Source organism: Cibotium barometz, chromosome 60, assembly GCF_041138505.1.
Source record: "Cibotium barometz isolate CiBa-2024 chromosome 60, ASM4113850v1, whole genome shotgun sequence".
NCBI lineage: Eukaryota > Viridiplantae > Streptophyta > Polypodiopsida > Cyatheales > Cibotiaceae > Cibotium > Cibotium barometz.
Genome location: NC_141105.1, coordinates 2891980 through 2898535, shown reverse-complemented (window position 1 = coordinate 2898535; position 6556 = coordinate 2891980).

The window sequence follows — 6556 nt, the reverse complement described above, 5'->3', positions numbered from 1 at the left end:
CACAACTTGATCAATGAGCAAATAGTGGTCTACCACAAGGAAGGGAAATGCTTTAGATGTGGCAAAGAAGGGCACATGTTGGCCGAGTGTCAAGATCATCCTAAGGGACCTAGATAGCATGTAAAGTCCAAGGAAAAGTCTAAGCCAATGGTTGGTGGGATTCTCGATGTGTTGGGAAACACTTCAGAACCCAAGGCTAGAGAGTGCCTCTCTTGGGACAAAGTGCGGGACAAGAATGCTCTAGTGGTTTGACATGAAAGCCATAGATATTTCATTTCTATAGAGCTTGCGGAATAGTTGGGTATCAAACCCGAGAAGATAGGACCAGCCTTGCATGCGAAACAAGTGTTTCATGGTGATGCAGTGGCAGTAACACCTATCATTGGTAAGTTGAGGATTCATGTCTAGGGTTATGTGGACTATGAGGATTTCTATACTTCACCTTTGAAGCACTCGGATGTGATGCCATAGTTCCATAGCAAGAGTGCTATTATCAAAATTCCCGAGGACTATTTCTTTTAAGCATAAGAATAAGGATATCACTATTGTAGCAAAGAAGAAGGGAGATACCATCCCTATTGTATCCCATGTATCTATTTCCAAAGCAATAAAGTCTTCCATCTTCACGTATATGATCTTTCTAAAGAATAAGAGTGAAGACTCAGTGAAAGATTTGAACTCTATAGCTTCTAGAGGGATACAAGGATTGCTTCACGGATGTTATTCCAGGAGAGTTGCCTCCTAAGCAACCAAAGGATCATGTGATAGAGTTGATTCCAAGGAGGTAACCCCAGAATCGTCCTCCCTACCGTGTGAGTGCAGTACAACAAGAAGAGATTATGTCACAAGTACAAGACTTACTAGCAAAGGGGTTGATACGGCCTAGTTCTTCACCCTTTTGTTCTCCAGTGCTTCTAGTGCAAAAGAAGGATGGCTCGTTTGTAACGAGACCGGACCAGACAGATAGACAAATCCAACAGAATACTCTTCTTTTGCACAACAGAAATATAAAACTGTAGCGGAAGCAAAACATAACAATAAATAGAACACCACACTAAGCCGGAACGGCCAGCCCCCTGTAGGTAACTCCTTTATTACTTCAAAGAAGTTTTTACAAGATTTCCAAGGTGCAAATGCCTTCAGCACCAGATTTCCACGATTTTGCAAGGAGATCTACTCGAAGCTTTTCCTGCCATACTCCATGTCCATGGTCAATCCAAAACAGTCTATGACTTCAGCTCATATACAATCCATAAAACAGCCCAGTACATTGCCAAAATAGTCCCGAACTCCATGCCAAAACAGCTCCAAAACAAAGCCACAAATCAACCCTGGAATAGCTCCATAACAGCCCCATGTATGGGCCAGATGAGAGTGATGGGAAGAAAATAGCAAACACTGCTGTACGCCCAGTTCTGGGCAGGGGATAGGGAGCCTTATCTGCAGCCAACCTATTGTATATGAGAGAGAGAGAGAGAGAGAGAGAGCAAGCGATGATAAAGAGCTGGTCGGCCTGGTCTGTCAGCCGCCCCAGAAAAGCAAGTCGACCTGATATGTATCTGTCCAAGAGAGAGAGAGAGAGAGAGAGAGAGAGAGGGAAAATCAACCAGCCGGCCTGCTATGTGGCCCGCACCCCCCCCCCCCCCAACAGGTGAGAGATGCGCTTCAGCCTTGCCGCCCCCTTTTCAGGAATCGACCTCCTTAAAGAAGCTCTGCCTTGGCTAATAATACCAAAACTTATGTTTTTGTTAGCAAAAAAGCTATAAATTATAAAAATCAGCCACTTTTAGTGTCCCAGCCATAAAAATAAACACCCAAAAGAAAGCACCCTGCTTTTTACTGTCCTAGCCGCCCAACTTCAGTGAGTGTGTACACATACACTCATTAACCTTATAAATCCATATAAATCAATAAAAATCCACAAAACTAATGTTCCGTGGTCCATCTTTGAACCTGAAAAAGCTGTATAAGTCTTCCAAACATATTCTATAACAAACCTTTGCCTAACACAGTGGTCTGCCACCCTATGTTCCTTAACAAATCTTGCCTGCATTTGTGGAAATCCCCGTTCACACCTTGGCTCCGCTCAATGTGTGAAACATTGGTCAAGACTGGTGAAGGCACCAAATGGTAACATCCCCGCCGTCTTATAAAACAATTGACCGCAACTGCATAAGCCTGATACTAATGAAATATCCTTCGAGTTTAGCAGATCCAAATCCACAATCCGAAATACGGCACAAGAGACAATTGTATCAAGAAAGAAACTATATCCATATCCTATGATAATAGTCAGACACAGGCACAAGAGCCAATTGTGTCCCAAATATTCTTAAATCCATAAGTAGATTTAAGTACCTGCAAAAAGAAAAATACATAGCCACAAAATATCTTGCCATGCCATTGGACTGCATAAGAGCACCACTCCTATGATCCATACACATGTCCAAGCCAAACATGCTTCACAAGTTCACATGTCCATATGGTTGACCAAGGCAACGACCCTTCCATGAAACCATAAATGCTTGCCAGAGTTTCCTCTTTCCTCGAGACTTTACTCACTAAGGTCACCAACCCTTCTATGAGTCTAGATGCTAACTCACTAGAGTCACCAACTCTTTCATGAGTTCACAGAATCACTCATCAGGGCTACCACCCTTTCATGAATTATTTCATCCACAGTTGGCATAGACACAGTCCCCTCCCGCAACGAGATGTTAATCCACATCACCCTTGGTGTAGACACAAGTTCCCTGCCACAAGGCGTCATGTCCACTCTACCACATGTACTTCGTGTCGATACTCAGAGCATACATTTTGGAGGAGAGGTGGGCTCAAGTTCACTCTACCACATACACTTCGTGTTGGTACTTCACACCTTGGAGGAGAGGTGGGCTCAAATTCACTCTACCACATGCACTCCGTGGTGGTATTTTGATCACTGAACAAGCAAAAGCTTTGCAAAACTCAAACTATACTTAGCTTTTCTTGGTCGGGTTCGTCATGAAGCCAAAAGAAATATCTCCTCAACATATCCATAATATGTCATGACATATATCTTCAAATCGCTTGCCTGTAAGCTTGATTATATAATCCACAATATCCATATGGAAAGAGTGCAAAACACGGACACATGAAAACTTAGGATAAATTCTGTGAATCCATAAATCCTTGGACTAAGCTCTCTACTGCTTATGCTCTTAACAAATGATTGATTCCATAAGCGAATAGGTAGGCCATGCTCAATAGCAAAATTGTTGGTCACTGTAGTCCCCACTTCTGATCCTCTCTCTTCCTCATTGCTGGAAGGAAGCTTCTGCTTCCGAGAAAGCCTATGCTCTGATACCACTGTAACGAGACCGAACCAAACAGATAGACAAATCTAACAAAATATAAAACTGTAGCGGAAGCAAAACATAACAATAAATAGAACAGCACATTGAGCCGGAACGGCCAGCCCCCCCGTAGGTAACTGTCGGAATGTGCAACAAAAATGAGACTGAAAACAGAGAGCAAAAAACGGAAAGGTGCAAGAGAAGAGACGTGCTGTAGAAACTCTGGTATATACATTTATAACCGGTACAATGTGTGGGGGAGGCAAGTGCCGCTATATATATGGAAGAGGGCAGCCAGTCGGCCTGTATAAACAGGGCTGACAGCCCCTAAAGGGCCCCACGACCATGCAAAGCTGGTCAGCTGGCCCACGACCAAGCATGGCTTGGTCACCCATCCCCTAGTCGGGCCCCTTCTAGCAAGCCGCCTCCTACTACAAGTCGGCCAGGGAAAGAAAACAGCTCTACGACACATGCCTACAAAACTGGGAACAAAGGAAAAAAATGGAGACTGCAGTCGGAGATCGGTTGAGGATATGGACAGCCGTACCCACAGCCTCTCCCCAAAGTGGACGAGGAAGGTTGCGATGCTCCAACATCATCCTCGCCATCTCCACCACAGTCCGGTTCTTTCGCTCAACCACTTCGTTTCTAAAGGAGACCCAATATTGGCCAGCTCCCACTTGATGCCATTCTCCGCACAAAACCGCACAAAAGCATTGGAAAAGAACTCTCCTCCTTTGTAAGCCCGAACAATCTTCACCTGCAATCCAGACTCCTTTTCCACCAAAGCATACCAGTCCTTGAACTGAGCAAAGGCTTGGTCCTTATGTGGCAAAAAGTACACCCATATGAACCTGCTACAATCATCCACAATCAGCATGATATACAAGGTTCCTTCCAAAGATGGGGTCTGCATAGGCCCACACAAGTCAGTGTGAACCAACTCCAGTGCTTTCGAAGCCCACCTGGTAGCCTGCTTCGAAAAAGACTTTCTATGCTGCTTCCCACGAATGTAGGAACTGCAATGTCCTCGCCTACTGCCAACATCTGGCAAGCCATCCACCACCTGGTCCCAAAAAGCCTGCCGCAACGCGTCCACATTCAAGTGGCCAAAACAAAAATGCCACAAATCACCGAGCTGAGTACCTGTAAGAGGAGAGTGTTGAGAGTTTGTAAATCCCATTCTCCACTCCGCCTTCCCAGACAACGTGGCCTACTGCTTTGTCTCAGATAGCAACTCAATGCTCATCAAACTCCACCCACATGCCAGTCTTGCAAACCTCATGCACTGAAAAAAGATGAAAGCCAAGAGATGGGACATAAAGAACCGAGGAGGAATGCTTCCCCCCTCTGCCATCAAGAACGATCTCCAACCTGCCGCGTCACTGTGAATCGGGATAGTGGACTTGTCGCCAATAAAAATGTGACCTATTTGCCACCGTAGGTCCTTTAACAACTCTCGGGCCTAGAAGCACCACTGTCCAAAATCCACTCCAAAGTATCCCCAACGTTGAGACCAACCGCCTCCCTGCTCGAAGAAGATGAAGCTCCAATGTCCATAATCTCCAAGTGCACAAAAGCTGGAGTCTTTGCGACTACAACTAAGGAATTTGGACCTGTCTCGGTGCTCCTCTGAGGACATTTCCTCCAGTAGTGACCCTTCTGGCCACAATGATTACAAGTCTGTTCGGCCTTTAAGGCATCATGATTTGAGTCGAGCTTCTTCTTAGAAGACTTTGCCTGTGAAGACTTCCCTTTGCCCTTGTTGTTGCGGCCTTTCGACCGCCGACCAATCAAAGCCTCAAAACCTCCGCCTAGTGAAGGGTTCAAAAACCGCTCCTCCTGGTCCAAGATCATCGGCATAAGCTCCTCCCGAGTACTGGTGCTAAGCCTCTCGCTAGTGATCAAAGAGGGATAGGAAGCTCAGTACTAAGAGGACATATGAGACGATAGGGTGATGGCCATGTCCTCTAATGATATCTCCTTCCCAGCCTGAAGAACCTCCTACTAAAGAGCCTGGAGTTTGTTGAGGTGCTCCCGCATCGTCGAAGACCAAATTCCAAGATTCATCACTCGCATCTGCACTTCCAAGGAAACTCTCTTCATGGGTGATACCCAATTGTACAAAGAGACCAAGTGCTGCCAAATCCCTCGAGCCAACGTGATGTGTTTGATATGATTGATCACTTGGGGTGTGCAGTTGAGGAAGATGAAAGAGCGCTTGCACACGGGCATTGACACGATCCCACAACTGTGCCTGGGCCTCCTGTTTTTTCGTGACTGACAGTGAAATTTCCGGATCTAGCCTTGGAACTCCAACCGTGATGAAGTTAGCCAAATGATAGGATTCCAAAACAGACTCCATCATCACCTTCCAAATGCCATAGTTGTTCCCGTCCAACTATCATCCAAAGGAAACATCGAGAGGGTGGGGATATTCACAAGTTTCTCCGCCATCTCAAGCAAATCTATCATCTCCGGAGTTCACGTGGTCTTGTGAAGGGAGGGCCGGTAGGAAAAAATTTTGAAGAGGCTGCACTTTCTTGCAAGGTGGCTGTCCAGCAATGACGCCCACCCTCTACCCGCTTCTTCACATCCCGTACAACCCGAACACTCTCCAATTAGCACCAAGCACAGCAGCCCCGCAAGCACTCACCGTCTCCAAAGCTTCAAGCCACCTTGGGCTCTAATACCATGTCGGAATGTGCAGCGGAAATGAGACAAAAAACAAAGAGCAGAAAACACAGAGGTGCAAGAGAAGAGATGCACTGTAGAAACTCTGGTAAATACACTCTATAGCCGGCACAATGTGGGGGAGGGTGCCAAGTGCCCATATATATATGGAAGAGGACAGTGAGTCGGCCTATATAAACAGGGCCGACAGTCCCCTATAGGGCCCCACAACAATGCAAAGCTGGTCGGCTAGCCCACGACCGGCCTCTGGCTCACCACCCAGCCCCCTCATCCCCCAGGCTATATAGTGTGTGGCCTGCCGTCCACACTAGCCTGGCCGCCCATGACTCCGCATGGGCGTCCTCTCCCACTGAACCCCGGATGGCCACGTCCTTGGCCATCCGGTCTGCCGCCGTCGGTCAGCCCCTAGTTGGGCCCCTCTTGACCAATCGCCTCCTACAAGTCCGCCAGGGAAAGAAAACAGCCCCCACGGCACACGCCTACAAAACTGGGAACAAAGGGAAAAAAAATGGAGACTCCTCTCGCAA